Consider the following 18,147-nt stretch of genomic DNA (forward strand, 5'->3'; position numbering starts at 1 on the left):
CTTTTAAAATGTATGTGTGCAGGTGTGGAGAGCACAGTGACACAGCTCTCTGAGCAGAACAACTGTTTGCCTGACTGAAGCTTTACTCTGCTCCTTGGCTTCCTGAAACCAAGAGTTCCCTCTACATAACTCCCTGCTGCATCCGGTCTGTTATGTGTATATATAGTTTAGAATCCAGACCTGCAGAGACAAAGCCATTAAGAGTTTTGCACACATAAAGCTACTGTAACATGTTTGTTAGCAATGTACAAACCCACAGTATTTCTCATGGAATGGGTCCCCTGTTCAGCATTTATTTCGCTCTGCTATTCTGCGTATTTCAGGCTTAAAATGTCTTAAACAAATACTACCATCTCAGATGTAGGATCTTGAGGTCTCCCTGACAGCACAAAGTATCTGTCAGTTTTTTTAATAGTCCGAGCCTATTTCATGATTTTTAAGCTCCGATATTTGCATGGTTTCAAAGCAACACCTCCTGGCAAGCCGTGGTATTGCTTGTGTGAGCAGATCAACCTTCCTCTTGGATTGATACACGACTAGACAGCAGAATGATCTGCAGCAGTAGTCCCTCGTTGCTTAGCGTGCAAATTGCAGTGTGAGCAACGTGGCTGTTATGATTTCTACTGGGGGAGAAATAAAAGTGGGGAGCATGCTTCAGAATTTTTTAAAAGAGCAAACGTAAGTGCTTAGTGCTGTTATACAGGTATTGCTGCCTTTTTTTTTTTTTTTTAATTTATACTACATGTGCTGGTTTACAGTGGATAATATTACCAAAAGCAATGCAGGACATTATCCAAAATGTCTGTGAAGCCAGTGAACAAAGGATGCTTGCTATCATCCCCATAAATGGTTATGTGGACATCAGTGTTCATCTTTTCTTTCTTACTTTACTCCCTTCTCTATCCCAGTATAAATCTGACTGGCAGAAAACATAAGTGTGAATGGAAATTCACAACAGTTTCACAAAGCTTCATTAATGTTCAAAGTATCACATTCCCTTAGTGCTAAAGCAGTATGGCTGTCCTTATGAACAAACAAAAATACTACAGAGGACATGGAAGCATCGTAGAAAGCCCCTAAAGAACAAGGTTACAGTCCCCTTATTCACAGTAACTACACATGGTTTAAGGTACTCTAAGTTTTAGCATCACCATGAGAAAAATCCAACACATGGGAGTAACTTGAGGAATCAGACATGAAGAACACCAGGCAGTTTATACGGAAGACTGAAATATGATTTAAATACCTGTATAATGAATAAAAGCAACACAAGTCATTGTAGAGGGCCATTTCTTGGAGACAGTAAAGTTGTCAATAACAATGATAAGAAAGATATATGTAATCAATAAATGTTTCTGCTCTCCATTCCAGATTGCTGGTTGATTTGCTGATGCACCACTAATTGAACTCTCTTCTGCCCAGTAGTAAAGTACGATGTTAAAAGCATCTGTCAAAGCCTGGCACCTTAATATCCAGTTTGACCATACAGGCTGCATCCTGATATTCTGAGAGAACTGGCTGGAAAATTATCTGACTATGGGGGGCTGCTATCATCAAGTCTTCGAAAAGAGGGGGAACCTCCGATTACAAGGCCACCATTTCGCGGCGTGCCTGCCCTCAGCCACCAGCCTGCTGCCCTGCTATCCGCGACAGCCCGCGGACGTAACCCGAGGGGCTGCTCCGGAGACCGAGGCGGGGGTCTGTGCCTTACCCGGGAGCCCCGATTCCCAGCAGCCTGCCTGGGGAGGGGGGAGAAGCGGGGATGCCCCCCAACAACACCCCGCTGGGCCCGAAGCCCCTCAGCCCGGCCCTCGCGCCCCGCCGCGCCTGCGCGCCGCCGCTCCCCGGAAGTGCGGGAGGCGGGGGCGAGGCCGGCGGCGGACGCGGTGCCCAGGTAACGGGGGAGCCGGGGCCGGGCCGGGGCCTTCCCGGCGGCCGGCGGGGGCGGGCGGGCGGCGCGCGGCCACGGCCCTGACGCCGGGGGTCACCGCTGAGGCGGGCGGCTCCGGAGGCCCCTCAGCCTCGGGGAGGGCAACGGCGCGTCCCGGGTGAGCGCTGCCGCCCGGCTCCGGTGCTCCCCGCGCGGGCCGAGCCGGGGTTTGTCCGCTCTTGTTCTGAGGCGCCGTAGCTTCCACGCTTGCGTATTTTTAAAGAAGAGTTTTTCGTGTTTAAAAAAAAAGAATCTAGGGTTGCATCCGTGGCACTAGCCGTTTCTCAGCCCTGTAGCGAAGCGAGGTGTTGGTAATGCCTATTTTGAAGCAGATGAGCAATCACAGGGTATAATCTCCTCTTCCCGGGGAGGAGGAAGCATTTAAGTAAATCTCCAGACAGAATCTGAAGCAGATCATTACTCAGTTAAGACTGTGGTATCTGTCATAATCCTGCTTGAGTAAAACGTACCAGAGGCTGTTGACAAAAAAGAAAACGAAAACAGCGCAAGCTTCTATGATTTTGTGCCCTGTTCAGTAAACAACAACAACAACAACAAAAAAGTAAGTATAGTAATTTCGATGCTTCTCTCGCCTGGCTTAAGTTTGGAAGAGTTCAAGGGATGGCTTTAGCTGATGCTTTGCTTGGACTAGCTTTGGTTTAGTCCGATAGAGTGAAACAGGTAACTGGTGAGAAGTGCAGCACTTGGAGCTGTGAATGAAGACAGCATCCTATCTGTTCCCAGGGCAGAATCCAGTACCTCTAGTTTATTTTTGCTAAATGGATGGAGATGGATATAAATAACACTTGCAAGCCCAGTGCAATGAAAATAAAACCTTCAGAGAAAATGGATAGGAACCTGTCTGCCTCCTTTCTCATTTAGGCTTTGTGGGAGTTGTGCTGCTGGGAACTACGAAGACCTTGTGACTTCATTTGAAGTTGTTCTTTGTTTATCTTCTAGTTTTACTAGTTCAGAGGTCTTAACATACTGTTTTCATTTTCAAAGCAGAGTGAAAAAATAAATACTTTCTGCATTTACTCTGAGATGAACTTGAGTCCCAATCTGATTGCTCCAAGGAGCCATTTGACATGTGAAAGCTTCTGTTTTTGTGGTAACTATATGTATCAGTAAGCGTGTCATTTCAAGAGAGCAGGTTTAAGATTGTGTTACTGCTGAAAAGGGTGGCCCGCTGCATCTCTTTTCTAGCCCTCCGATTGTCCATTTTCGTTGCCTCTCGTGTGCAGGTATGAATGGTTGTGTGGTCGGCTGGATTCCTCTGCCAAACCGACCAGGATTAGCACTGTGCAGAAAATGAACTCTTGGAGCCGACTGTGTGTCTGTACTAATGCTGGTGTGTGCAACGGGGAGAGGCAGGTCTGCCCCTCAGGCAGTGTCATGGAGCAAAATCAATTCAGCAGCTTGTGAAAGTGTTCCCCGAGGCTGCACTTTGGAGAGGTGAGCTGGCCTAGTGCTTGTGACTTGTTTTTTGGTGGGTTTTTTTGTTGGCTTGGTTTGGTTTTGTTTTGATATTTTTTTAGATGAAAGCTGTGAAATACTGTCTCCTTATTTCATGATGTAGCTAATATTCTCAGCCTCCTCCCCTCCACTCTTTCACAGTAGAAATACTTTTATTTTGTTTCCTGAAAAAGTTTACTTTTGCATAATCACCAAACTGGTACATGTGGAGAGTTGCAAATTTAGAACTGGAGAATGTTTAGGAATTTACCTGTGGTGATTATCACCAGTAACTCCACGGGTATCATTGCTAAAACAGGTGTTCAGTTTTAGAGAACAAAAGCAGTTTTTGCTAAATATAAAGGTGGGAGTACTAGCAGTAAATAAAGAAATCACATTTAAACACAGGAAACAGGTGGATAAAGAATTGAAATGGATGTAGTAAACAAAATACTACTCTCAGTTGCACAGTTTTGGTCTGAACTGTATTTTAATAGCTGTTTCTGACATCAGAAAGATCTCTGTCCAAAAATACGATAAAAGATGAAGCTATTAGCAACATTTTTATTTACATCAGAGGCATGCAAATAAATTTTTTGTGATCGAAACAGTTTGGTTAGCTTCACTAAGATTAAGAACAATTAGCCTGAAAAAAAAAATCAGTCTTTTGTTTATTGTATTAGTTTAAAATCTATGTTAGTACAGCAGCTAATAGATTTTATTCAGAGACTTACTGCAGAATAAATACTTGTCCTTGTAATGTCCAAGAGCTTTGTATAAGCCTTTGTGATATAGTTTAGTGGCTTAATTGTAGTGTTAAAATACTACTTCTTGAAGAAGTGCTGAATTTCCAGATCTTGGTGTGGTTTGGTTTTAAATGGTTTTTGCACTGTGGCTCCTGTACCTGTCTTGAACCTGTTCTGTGTTGTACACATCATACTATTTAGAACTCCTTTCCTGGAAACATTTAGGTCCCGTATTAAAATTGTTAAAGCTGAATCTAACTGCTGTCCTTGTAGAATTTATTGTTACAACTTCTCATAAAGAAGATAAATTGCCCTTTATTATTGTTTGTTAGAAAAGATAGTGTAAGATTTAATAAGTCACTATATCAAATACTCTAGGCGGGTCTCAACAGTGCAGTGCTTAAGTTAAATATTGACTTACTGTATAGGACTTTGGTCCTGTGTAACCCGTGCCGAAGCTGCAGCCAGGAGAAAGGTATCGTGGCAAAGATAATGACAACTTAAAATTACCCCCTACTAAATGGAAGGCAGTCTAGCTGTGAACAGAAGCAGCTAATGATCCCAGAGGAGGCTCAGCTTGGTGGTGCTTGTAGCTGATTGAATGTATAGTTAATTCCTCTGTCTTTCTTGTCTCTGTGAATGATAAAAATGAATTAAAATACCATTTAAAGAAAAGTGTGAAATGAGGATGTAAAAAATGTTAGTGTTTTTTTGCAGTGTAGTCTTTAACTACATAAGCAAGCATAAACGTTCCTGTAGTATGCTCATGCCCAATCTTTGCAGCCTGATGGGAGCAGGTAGTTAAGTTTGTACCTGGGGCTGGTGACAATCTTTTTCTGTCTCTTTTTAGATAGTGAAATGACTAGAATTTGGGGTCGCATCATTGTCACCAAATCTGGTGGTCCTTTCTAATCTCGCTCTTATTTATACTTAAACATACCTTTAGCTGGAAGAAATTCTGTATGCCTGTAGGCCAGCTGTCAGGAAGTCTTGTCTCTGGGACTATGCCTTCCAGTACAGAAGGCTCTTTGTGTTTTACATGCACATGATCCCTTGAAAAAATAAACATTTCTCATTCTTGCAAAGATTCACTTTCAAATCTGAACTAGCAGTAACTGGTTCATTACTTTCAGCTTGCTCCATGCCTCTTTCCTTGCTGTTGTGGGCTTTCTTACAAAGGTCTAAAATCTGGTTTCTAAACTTAATTGAAAATAGAATTCCTCTGGAACTGATGAGATAAATTTTGTTCCTCAATGGTGTGATGTGTGTCATTCTTGAATGCTTTGCTGTGGGGAGCTCAGCATGCAACACAGAGCTGTATATTAAAGAAAACTATTTTTTCTCAAGCTAAGAGGCTTTGTAGGTGGGAAGCATCTTAGACTTTCTTATGTGACAGTGGGGAATAGGAGTTTCAAGGAGGTTATCAGGAGGTTATTAGCAAAAAAAAAAAAAAGCCAGTCATCTAAGGTACTTTAGGTGAAGGAATTTCTGCAATAGTAAGATATTTTGAACTGTTTACACTTAGGTGGGGGAATAAGTTATTTTATATCTTTGATAAGTCTGGTTTACTGTCAGAATCTAGTTCTAGGAAGATTTTTCTCCTGTGTTATTGGAAGAAGGTTGGGTATGTCGTGTCAACTTAGTTTGTTGTAAACTGAGGTTTTGATGGAGGAAACATTTTGGTTTAGGTGTAGGATTGGGTTGATAAATCCTGTCTTTTTACTTACTCATCTTGAAACCATTTCCCTAACTGCGATGGGCATGAATTTCCCCTTGCTCACTCGCTGGATGTTCTAGAACGTGCATTTATAGAGCTGTCTGTGAAGAGCCATTGGAGAAGAAGGTGGTTCAGGTTTTTAGCATTCCTGTCAACTTTTCTACTTCATGAATTTAATGCTGTGATGTGATTCACTTTCAAGTGTGTTTCAAAGATGCGTGGAATTTTGGTGTGACTGAGGTCAAGATTTAGGCTGAACTCCAGATGGTGGTCAGAGGATTACTTTGAGAGCTAATTACGAGTGTTCTCTGTATAAGACTGAATAGTTACATCACAAAGATTTTTCTTTAATGATTCACTGGACAGTTTATTGGGGAAAACCCCCCCAACTTTTTAACATTCTGATGAAACGTGTTTTTGCCTTAGCCCATCTGGCTCATATTGAGCTGTACCCCAGCACTCACAGGCTAGTTTAATGGGTATTCACTCTGAAAGTCAGATCTGTGATACCTTTGAAGTCCGGCTATCTCTTTTTTCTTTGCACATATGGCCTGCATTTCTCCTTGCATCCACCTACTGAGTGAGTATACTGCTGTGGTGTGAGCTGTGAGCAAAGACCTCTGCCCAGGGTTTATTCAGGCATAGACTCCATTGAGTTAGTGAATGCTATTTCTGGAGTTCCTTGGGGAGAAGGTGTTCAGCCTGTCTAACCTCAGAACCAAGCAGAGGGCAGAGAGTGTAGCAATGTCAGCTTTCATGTCACTGTGCTGGATCAGCTGTTGATGGTGGTTCTGTCAGAGAGGATCCTGTCTTCTGCAAAGGGGTGTTAGCAGGCTCATCCAGCAGCAAGTTGGTGAGAAAACATTCATTTTACCTCGTTGGTTTGTTATTGGTGCTAGGAAACACCTCGTCTACATTTCAGAGACTTGTGGGTTATGGCTGCTCCTATCTTAGATTAACAGCTTTGCACTATAACTCATAAAGGTCAGTGCCCCCGACATCCGCAGTTCTGGTTCCCTGTGCCAGCCTGTCTTGTCAGGTTATCCCTCCCTATTTCTGCACTACTTGGGTATCCCTCAAAGAGCCATTTCCCACTGGTGGTGTGTATCTAGCGCTGCTGCTGGCTTCAGATCAGCTAAGGACCTGAATGTTGGTGGAGAAAACATAGTGCTTGGCTCTCATGCTGGTGGTGCCATGGACCTCAGCAGGTAGCTGATTAATTTCTGAGTTTTCCTTAACATCATTTGTTTTCTACCTGTTTTCCTTCTAAGAACCTGAATACTAAAGTTTATGATGTTGCTTGGTGGCATTAGGATACCCCTTTGGGAATGTTTTAAAGTTGCTTTAGTCATAGGGTTGCTGGGAGGACTTCTCTCTCTTTGTATCTTCCGAAGTGGAGGTTAGCATATCATACAGCTGACACAGAGTACTTTGACCTTCCTGGTTCACTTACAAATAGAGAACTCTTTTAATGGGTTATTTACATTCCTCAAGGTACAATGTCCTGTAGTTTCGATGTACTTGCCTGTCTGTAATGGGAGGAAATACCGGTGCTGGTTAACTGATTTGATGTGTTCTCGTGATTAGAGAGTCCTCCTGCAGCCTGGTGGGCAGAAGATTGAACAAAGGTGTGCTAGCTGTAAGCTACAAGTACTATTTTTGTATTCAATCTTCCATTCCCCTTTCCTGGGGGCAAGAGCTCTCTGGGGAGAGATAATCCGAACTCTTGATGGATGCTGTTTAGTGCAGTCAAGTTCAGGAGCTCAGTAGGCTGACCAGACAGGCAGTCAACTGAGGAGGTGTCTGTACAGAAGCCTGCTAGTCGTCAAAGCTACAGGGAAGCTTTGCAGAGTCATTTTTTTCCCATGTTTAGGCCCAGAATGTACAAGTTGGAACAGAAAGAGTCATCGTGAAGTCCCTAAGAGATGAAAGGATTTATATGGGCTTTCTTCTGTTTTGTCAGGGAACAGTCGACCTTGGGACCAGTGCCTCGAGCTTGCTGTTGAGCTGGCTGCTTTCCTGTGATTCTGAACACACTGAAGCAGCAAAGATCATTCCCCAGGCTCTGAGTCTGAGATTTGGTCAGTGCCCTCTTCAGAAACCAAATTACCTTGAATTCGATCTCTTTGCTTCATTTCCAACAGGAACTGTCGGTTCTCTTTCAGAAAATCTGAATCTAAGCCCAAGACTCCTGATTCGTGGAGTGGGAGGCTATTGTATGTCTGACCCCAAATTGGCTGCTACTCAAGGTTCTGCAACATGTGATGCCTTGTGTTGCATCAGATGATGGATGGGTGATTTTGTTGATTCCCTCCTGGCCAAGGCATCATTAGACCTTCTGACTTTTTTTTTGTGGGAGGCCCATATGGTTGCAGAACAGAAAGAAAACCCTGACTTCAGATCTGTGCTGCACTTCATGGGCTGGGCGCTGGGTAGTTCTTGACACTTAAAACAGTTCACTCTTCTCCAGTACAAGACTGTCATCAATACCATGAAGAATGGTAGCAAAGAACCTGCTCAGCCAAATGGCCAGTTTCCCCTCTCTGTGCTCAGTGAGTTCAGTGTTTTCTTTGGAGGTCACAGTGCTTCATACTCCTTAATTTCTGTGCTTTCCTGGTAAGTTGTGCTTTTTCTGTCATGGTAAATCATGATTTTTCCAGGTTGATCCCTAAGATTTTATTTCAATCTTTTTTTCTGAAACCTCACATCTTCATGGCAGAGATGCTATACCACACTTGTGTGCTGAGAGAAGACTTCCCTCCCCCACCCCCCCATAATTAGAGGATTAAATCTTCCAGATATCCTTTGAAGCTACTACTGAGAGAGCAAGGCTATTGTCAGAGTCACTTGGAGGTTCCTTAAAGACTCTTAGGAGCTTGTTTATACTTGGTGTGATGAGCAATATTCCTTATCCTTTCCTACCCGGGCTAGTTCCGATTATGCTGATAGTATTAGTGAAAAGCACTTCCAAGTCTGATGTCACTCTACAGCAAAAACCTGGACGTTTGTTGAGATACAAGCACTGGGACTTTGCAGAGTCATCCAGGAATGAAACTGCATTTAGTGGAGTAAAATGTACTGAGATTGCTGTTTGCATGGAGGACACTGATGCTTGTTTTCAGATCGCTGCAAAAGAGTAGCTCCAAGCAGAGCTCTGCACACACACCATGTGTGTGCAAAGTTACCTGAAGTTACAGGAGAGTTGCTTTTAAGTGGCTGGTTTTCTTTAATCTATATTGTCTGCATGACACTCTACTCATCTCTTCGTAGTTCTTCCAAAGTCCAGCAGCAAGTTGACAAGAACTGTGAGTTTGGGATATATACAAAACCTCTATACCTGTGAGCCTCCAAAGAGATGTGGGACTTGCCCTGCAGATATGGCCAAAGGGGAAAAAAAATCTTGGGGACATTGTGCATCTCAAGCAGTCAAGTGTGAAGGTGAAAATGGATAGTATATACTGAGCTGTAACTACTGATAAGTAGATGTCTTTTCTTAGACTTCCTGGCTAGTGGGAACCTTGAGAGTGTGACCTGAGTAATCTGAAAGAGATGGAGGGTTTCACTGCCTCAGGTAGTGTTGTGACTCATGGATACTTCCAAAAGGACAGAATATTGATAACAGGAACTGCAGGACATGTGGTGGTGAAATTTTATCTGCCTAAGTAGTTGCTAGTCCAATTCCATTAATGTTTGCATATTTAATAAACTTTTAATGTTGGATTTTAATGAGTTGGCAATTATCTCTGAACATCCAGCAGCAGCAGCAGAGTCTAGGTGCCTCTCACATGTGGATTTCTCTTACTTAGAAGTCATATGGCCTTTCCTTGGGCAGTCAGCACTTGACAGCCTATAGCATGCTTTGATTCAGTTTCTACTGATGTATATCAACAAGGAATTCTTAATTTGGATGAAGCCCTAGGGTTAAGTTTTCAGGGGAGGAATCTTTTTAAAAAGCCGGATATAAGAGAACATGACCTTGGTTAATCTTGTAACACACCATTTAGCTACTTGGGATGATTCTTGCTAGTGATCTAATTATTTTGGCTGCAAAATAAGCCTCCTAGGGAATTTCTTTCTAATGTGGCATTTGCTTATTTACAACCCCAGTGCTTTTGCCTTGCCTTTTCAGTCTTATTTTCCAAGCATGTATCAAACCCCTCAGAATGCCAAGCAGGCTAAGAAGTGTCCTGGTTGTGCTGCGCAATTGGAACCAAGTGTCTCTAATGAGGTTAAGGAAGCTAATCTGTTATCGAGGGGAGCTTGGCAAAATTCAGCAGAAAAGTTCAGTCAGTGTTCATGCTTTTGAGATAAACCTAAGTGTAGTAAATATATGTCAGTATGTAAAATGTAGCAGATCAGGTGAGAAGGGACTTTTGATAACGCAGTGTAATTCTCACTTCTGGCACTGGTATGACTTCAAATAAGTTACTTCCCCATTCCCAATCTTTAGGACAAATTCTCAATATGCTACTGTAATGTAGATTGTAAAAGTGTAAGCTGTGAGGGTTGCAGGGGTAAAGAAAGAAGCCCTTACTGCCTTCTTTGAGATAAGACAACTGGACCCATCAGATTGGTTTCGGGTGACCTTTCGCTGTGCCTGGTAAAAAGCAGGAAAAATGTAATGTTTATGTAACATAGTATCTTTATCTGAGAGAGCTGTCTTTTAAATTGAAGTTCTTTTTATATCTCCAGAATACCAGTTACTGAGAGGAGGAACAAAGAGAGTTAAGGACAAAAACCGATGGACCATTACATCTTTCAAAATGAGCCTGTTCACACTTTTCTGTGGGAAGCTAACATGTCTTGAAGGTGAGTAGGTTTTGTTTGTGACAGATGAGCTGCCCAACCTCTTGGGTCTTGACCATTGGTCTTCCCAAAGATAGATCTGTCCTTGTTTCAGTTTAGTGTGCAGCTGTCTTTCTGGGCTGGCACAGCCCATAGAAGCATGCTTTTGAAAATATGTATTTCATCACTGGGAGAAATATGTAGGAAGTAGGTAATATTTTCCACCATACCAACTAATCATCATTAATTTGGAAGCTCTTGAAAAAGCTAGAGTGCTTAGTGAAAGAGGTGAACCATTTTGTAATGTGGATATTTTTTAGTGAGTGGAGAAAATGCAGGTGTTTTATTTTCAGGATAAGAAAGTTAAGTTTGTAAGACAAACTTTTCTTCAGTTTGGTGAATGTATTAAGTTAGGTGAGGCATTTTTAAGTGCTGTTCCAGTCGTACCTCAAATGGTATTATCAGTGTTCAGAGTAGCTGAAGAAGAGTGCTTGCTATCAAAGATGGTAAATTAATTTCCCCAAAGTAAAGAACGTAATGCTTGAATGAAATTAAATCAAAATTATATTTTGTAGAGTTTGTGATATCTTTTATATTATTTTTGTACTTGGCCCTTTAGGGCTGTAGGCAGTGAACGTAGAGTATTGTTTTAAAATCCTTTAATAACAGAAATCAAAATGGGAAATGTCACATAAGACCTGCACTCATGTTTGAAATAAACACAGGATTTCTGAGACAAACAGTTAAGGTTTAAAATACCTTGGTTTAGACTTTAATGTCACTTTAAGAAATAACATAAAAAGGAAGCCATAAGCTTATATAAGCCTAAGTTTGCCTGTTTAGCAGCATTAATTCTGATTTTTAATTAGGCTAATACATTTGCTTTTCTGTTGATTACTTTATTGATAATTAATTTTTCTATTTTTTTTTTGGTGTGAGCAACCTAGCACCTGTGAAATCAAAGCTAATAGTGGAGTGTAAGTGGTGAAAAATAGGTCTAGGTAGTTGTCAATTTTCATTCTTCCTGCACAGAAATTGTTCTAAAATGTTCAGCATTGGAGTCACAGGCCTCTTGTGCATAAATGCTTTTTGGTATGGGGAAAAAGACCTGGTAGAAATCCAGCCTACACTGAACTCCTTTTTCCAATGTTTTTTGCAGATTTGAAGCTGTCTCATTATCCATCCGAGTTTCTTAAATATTTGTGTATTTGATAGTGTTGATAAGCCTCTCCTGAGTATAGTACTTAACAGAGGTAGGAGGGGATGCAGTGTCAGGGGGCCTTACTACTCGAGAAAGAAAAGACTTGTAGCTAGAGAGAGAAATACTGTTCATATTCATTTGTGCTATTTGGTCTCTGGTATAACCTGCACAATTCTGCATAAAAGGATGGAAACCTGAAACCCCCAAACCAAAAGGTGTTACCAAGTTCTAAAAGGTTCTCTTGTACTGACTAGTTGCCTGTGTTTTGCTCTTCAGAATCAATAGGGTGAGCTGTGAAATGTTTTGGGAACATGTACGAGTAAATTTATATACATTATAGCCATGAGACTGTATGGAAAATTAGACTGGGAGGAAAGTACTGGGTCCATGTTCCTGGATCACCAGCTTTGTTTCTGATTCATTTTTCATTAACTGTGTGCTGTCCTGGGTGTTCCTTATAGCTATGTGTGGGGAAAAGTAATATTGAAGTGATGAAAAGTACAAACTGAGGTCAACTGAATATCTTTTTTTGTGAGCTGGGACACCTGGATTTTGAGTTTCTGTTGTTATACGTGGAGACACTGAGAACTCCTGGAAGACTTTAAATAGGAACTTGCTATTGATGTTTCCCATATTCTACCTAATAACGTGGAAGCTATTCTAGTGCTAGAGAAAAGTAGGATGTGTTCCAAGAGCCATAAGTAAGTTGAGTGTTTTCCATGTATGTGGAAAAAATAACATTTACAGAAAAAATTAACATTTTTTCTGTACTGTGTTTATAGTCTGAGTATTCAAAACATGCTTGTAGATATTGGAGTGCCATAGTTTTTTCTACATTACATGTTCCTTCTGAATCAAGAGGCTGTGAATGATTATGTATTTGTATAATGATCTTCAGTTGCTTTTTTTGGGAAGAATGTTTTAACTGTGATCTATGAATTCTGCACAAATAACTATCTGTATATTAGTCTTCAATATTAAAAACTTCTTGTGATGTTTGAGTGATTGCAGAAGTCCGTCATTAAACTACATGCTGTTCATATGTGGATGAGGGATGTTTTGGAGGTAAAGATGGTATCTGTGAACCTTTTTGTTAAAAAAATCTGGAAGACTAGAATCTCACTGGGAAATATTTGTTCTGGTGTAGTCTGTACTGTTCTGTTGATGTGGATGAACAGATACACCTCTTCTTCCCTTTGCTCTCTCGTGTTTCTTCTGCTTTCACATTTTGTGAAAAGTGCAACTTTAATCTGTGGAGAGAGATTGTGCAACAGGGTAAAGAAAGACGGAGAATGAAAAGAGGATATTTTGCTGCTATAAGGTTTCTTTGTTCTCTGAGGTCAGGAAAAGCTGAGCTCCCAGTGATTTCATAAGCTCTTCTATTACCTGTTGACATACTGGTCAGTAAGCCTAAATGGATGGCTCCTCCTCTGTATGAATCATTAAGTAAATATCAGGCAGTGCTGGTATTCCTGATACTGTCTGCTCTGACTACTTCTATTTCTTGCTTGTTGTTGACTTGCTAATTTCTTAGTTGCTATCGCAACGCCAGCAGATTTTGTTAGCCCAGGGTCTTCTCACGGTGTGCAGTTGTAGAGAGACACCTCCACTGGAGCTAGTAGCTGTTCCTGCCTTGTTAGAGGAGATATTTTCAACGGTAGCTGGAAAATATTTGGAGATGTTTCCAGTAAAACAGTTGGTACTGATTCTTGGCTCAAAGCCTCCTCTTGATCAGAGGCAGCATCGTGGTTTGCCAGATGGCCTGCAAGCTGGATCTGGTGCCTGTGCTGATCGCATCCCTCCTGTAGGACAGGGCACTGGAGGAAGAGCATCTCTGGCCTCCCGTGGGAGCCCCAGAGCACACTGTGTTCAGAGCCACTGCTAGAGCAGGAGGTTTCAGCAGTTCATTCCTGCTTGACTGCCTTTGAGGACAGCTGGATGCTGCAGACAGGGCTTTGGGACGGGAGGTCTGTGAGCTGTGCTACTCTGGCAGCTGCTGCAGCCAAAGGGTGGCTGAGTAATGATGATAGATTGCCATCTCCTTGAAGAGAAGATTTGCAGCTTACGTGGAGGGACAGGGCATGTCAAGTGTTTGTGCTCCCTAACTCTACCAGGGAGAGAACAGGGCATGTTATCCACCAGCCCACCCATGTACCATTAACACTGGCTTCCAGTGTGCATGCATTCAGGTATTGGAGAACTGCTGGGTTTTGCTGAGGCTCTGGATTTGTGTCTCTTTCATGTGGATTAAACTGTAGCAGCCTTCTGTCCTAAGTGTAAGACCTTGGATAGGCATAGGGGTCCCTGCTAGCTTCTCTCCCTTGTCTGTCTGTCCCTGATATGTCATCACTTGTGGCCTTGTGGGATTTGAAAATGCCTCGGTGTTTCTGGATTAAATTCTTATCTCATTGGGAGAAAAATTTGCCACCAATTTAACCTCAATGTTGACTAAATATGGACAGTTTGAACCTTGGATGAAGACTCACAAACTAGATGATGCTGCCCAAACAGAACCAGTTTCCATCCTTACTTTCTCTAAAAGGAGACAGAATGTTACCAGTGCTAGATGGCTGAGACCATTTTGGGTGAGCTGTCTGGGCCACTGGAGATGAGAGCTGTGGAGAAATGCATAAACTTTTAGATACTCCTTTGCTTTTACTGATATGGTCTTCAGGGCATTGCTTATCCCCTTCTGCCAAGGGGAACTCTTCCAGCCGTCTCTAGATATGCTTAAAGAAGTCCAATTAATCATAGTGTTATCTCTTTTTTTCTGGAGATCTTGAGGATTTAATGTTTTAAGCTGAAAGCACAATAGATGCAACTCAGTTGTGGTACAAGTAGTGTAAGCCGCCTGAGACATGCCAAGTTTCCTAGAGGAAGATCCATCAGATTCATCCCCACATGGAATTTATAGCTGTTGTCAGTGTTACAGTGGTGGATTTGACAGCTTGGTTGCTAGATGTACGTCGGCTTTTTTGGATGTTTCATTTGCTGTGCTGGGAACCATTTGTTTTGCTTCAACTGGATGTGAAATGTTACCACTGGGGACTGATAGGTTTCACTTATTGGCAAAGGAGGCTGTACTATCAACATCAGCCTGAGGCTTCCTGTTCTTAGAGCTGTTCTATACAGCAACTGCACTGGAATTAACTTTCCATGAACAAAACTTCAGGAATTCCTGATCTGGGGCCTCACTGTGCCAGGAGGAGTCTGCAGCTCACTTTTGTTAGAGAATAAGTGTCTAGACTGAAAGCCACTGCGCACTTTTCTTCTATTAAGATCTGCTATTAAGAAAATAATTTTTGCTAAGCAGAGCACTTTAAGCTGTCATTTAGTTAAGGGAATAAACTAAAAACCTTTAATCACATTGGAGGAGAAAAGGAGGTATTGCTTCAGATTCCTGTGATTTTTTTTCTGGCTTCCAGAGTAAAACAATTCTATTTGTAGGATATATTTTTCCTACATTTAAAAATTGTGTGGATGTATTTAAAAAAATGTTTGATTACATTGTGATCATGTGTAATGGTTAGATACTGATTAGTATGAAAGAGGTGTAGCTTTCGGTTCATTGTAAATTTGCCAGGCAGCATTACTTCTCTGTATGTTGCCTTATCAAATAAGAAGACATTGTTTCTCAAGCACTTTGCACATGCGATCTTGAAACTGAATTATGTTTCTATTAAAATAATGTTTGCTCAGTGCTCCCAGGTAAAGGAGAACTTTAATATTACTGATAAGGTTCATGGTGAACTTTTACTTAGTTCATTTAGCACTTGGTCTCCATTCTGTGGTGCATGAGTGTTGCATTATCTGTTATTTTGAAATAGCTGTGTTTAGAAAGGTGCTCAACTCTTATGTTCTGATGTCTGTTACCACAATTTATTTTTCCCTGAAATCTAAATGCTGTCTTTGATTTGATGTATCTTTTTAATCTGAATGAAAGTGGAGCTCTGGTTTTATATCTTTAATTTACACAACCTTGATAAAAGCAGCCAGGTTATGCTGGAGTCAATTTGATGATAATAAACTACTTCTGTTTTTCCTTAAGCCACAGTGAAAATGAAACAAACTAAATTTACTGGCTGTTTTTCGTGCCTTTTTGTCCAGTACAGAAGAAAATTAAGCTATTTTGACCTTTCTCTGACATGTGTAGTCAGTGAAGATGAGGGCAGAGAAAGGCTTTGTAAAAATAAATGAAGTCGATATTGGTCTTTCTAAAATTATTAAAGCACTCCAGTGTGCTCCAATTAAAGTCACAGCCTGTGAAGGCAAGTGCAGGCAATTTCAGCTGCTAATTCATCTACCAACATGTTACTTGGTTTCAAGTTTTTGGTCCTACCTTTGAAGCGCGCTGCCAGAGATGTTCTGAGGTAGTGGCTCTGAGTGGGTGCCATACACCTTATGGTGAGCTTTGTACAGCACTTCACCTGGAATATGCTTGCGCTGCCAGAAAATCAGCTGTGCCAAATCTCAACAGGGCTGGCTGAAATCAGGAGCACTGAGGTCTTGGGCACACCCCTGCCAGTGATACATGGATCAAAAAAAGGCTTTCAGTGAACTGGAGGGTTTTAAACTTTAACACTGTGTAGATACCTTTGTTGTGAATGGATCATAATTCTTTGTGATTTCTCCTGTAAACACTATTAGACACAGTACTGCTGAGATTAAAAAAAAAAAAAAAAGCCCAAACCTGCACCCACTTGCTCATCCAACAATGGATGTACCAGTGTGTTTTACTGTATATTTACTAATGGCAAGGGAAGTTGGGGAGAGCTTCAGCTGACAGTCCTTCTCTGTGTTTAAGTTGTGCTGACCTGGTCTTTATTGCTGTAGGGGCTGCGAATTAGTTCTCTCAGAGGGGTCTTGTAGAGGAGATGGTGAGCATGACAGCTCATGTTGCTGGGGACTATTTCATTACTTCATGACAGGGGTCTGCATGCAGACCGAAGCCTGCTGCTGGCAGGTACCTAAAAGTGTTCTGGTTTTGTGCAGATGGTGGGGGAGTTGAGGGACGTGCAGATGGCATCACATGCATTGTGCATTTGCATTGTCGGTTGTAGCTGTAATTTATGAAGCGAAAACTGAGTGTGCATAGTTAACCACCAGAAAACTGATAGTGTGTGTGTGTGCTGCTGCTTTGCATTTTTCTGTTGTATTTGAAGAACTGAGCTCTGTGCTTTGAAATTGGTTGTGTTTTCTCCTGAGATGGCAGTTAAGAAGGGGAAAACTTAATGTTTGCTGGACAAAAAGTTGCAGCAGTAGCAGAGGATTGTATATTCCCAGTCTGTGTAATTTCAAGTCTAATAGAATTCCTATTTACGCTTTGGTACATTCATACTTCTCCACTGTATATTTTCTAGACAGCTGTGCTTGCACTGGCTGACTTATCTACAAAGTGATCATATTGGTATCTTTATTTGTTCAGCCCTGCACTGATACCAGCCTCCAGCCAGTGATCCGTTTCCAGCATTAGTATGGTTACAGAGGAGGCAGCAGAATAAGCTGGTGCTTAATTCCTTGCTTGTGGTTGGGGCAGTATTTTGCACTGAGAACCTGAACAGCGTAACTTCGTGGTGAACTCAAATTGTGCTTGGTTGTTTCGGGTATAGATTCCAGGAAATTGAAACCAGTGCTGCTTTTGCCTGAGAAAAGAGTTTCAAAATTTAGGTACTGTGACTCAAAGGACAGGCTATTCTGGATGCACTTTTCTTCTGGTAGAAAGTAGTAATACATTTATCTAGCATGTGGTCTCTTGCAGTTAAAACAATTGGCAGTTTATGGGAAGTGCCATCTGAAAAATGCAAGGGGTTTGCTTTCTCACAGTATATAAAAGAATGCTTCACTTTGTTGTTTCTGCACCAGGAAATGGCAAGGCTCTATAATGAAGTTAGGATGTATGCCACTGCAGTTTTTCATTTTGGTTTACTCTGAAAAGAGCTCATATCTTCAGAGGTACACATGTTGCAGTTTGAAAACTGCTACTGGTATAGATGAGTCGAACCAAATTCTTAATTACATGGCTGTGAAAAATAGGGTTGTAGAGAAACACTTTTCATACCTCAAAAAAAAAAAAGGTTAATGTCCATTCAGTGATATTGAGCATTGGATGATACAAAGTTAAGTCAGAGTTTGAGAAGAGTATACCCTGCCTACTCAAAAATTCCTCCCCTCCATTTTTGGGGAGCTGTGGTAACCTAGACTAAAACAAGTTGAGGGAGCAGCAGTGTAGCCAGCTTTTGAATGTCAGGTCTTTCAGTTGCACGCCTGAACTAGTAGATCCGATTCTACATTTTGTTAGTGTGTAATATTTACT

General features: G+C 41.5%; 2 protein-coding genes across 7 annotated transcripts in view; one reads left to right on the forward strand and one right to left on the reverse strand.

The window, feature by feature from the left end:
- Positions 1 to 1,821, reverse strand: part of EHHADH (enoyl-CoA hydratase and 3-hydroxyacyl CoA dehydrogenase) — a 33,805-nt gene extending 31,984 nt beyond the window's left edge. Inside the window, exon 1 of one of the 2 annotated variants that reach the window (XM_032992513.2) lies at positions 1,712 to 1,821. The gene's annotated coding sequence lies outside the window, so the exon portion shown is untranslated. Of the gene's footprint in view, positions 1 to 1,246; positions 1,654 to 1,711 lie in introns of those variants that run through there. The other variant, XM_032992514.2, reaches the window with a different exon arrangement.
- Positions 1,822 to 1,852: 31 nt separating this feature from the next.
- The window catches only part of MAP3K13 (mitogen-activated protein kinase kinase kinase 13), a 79,901-nt gene continuing 63,606 nt past the window's right edge, over positions 1,853 to 18,147 (forward strand). For 2 of the 5 annotated variants that reach the window (XM_042800830.1, XM_042800801.1), the window contains exons 1-3: positions 1,913 to 2,492; positions 3,175 to 3,385; positions 10,541 to 10,657. The gene's annotated coding sequence lies outside the window, so the exon portion shown is untranslated. The other 3 variants (XM_042800810.1, XM_042800818.1, XM_042800827.1) reach the window with 3 other exon arrangements.

Source organism: Tyto alba, unplaced genomic scaffold, assembly GCF_018691265.1.
Source record: "Tyto alba isolate M040663 unplaced genomic scaffold, T.alba_DEE_v4.0 Super-Scaffold_10, whole genome shotgun sequence".
Lineage (NCBI taxonomy): Eukaryota > Metazoa > Chordata > Aves > Strigiformes > Tytonidae > Tyto > Tyto alba.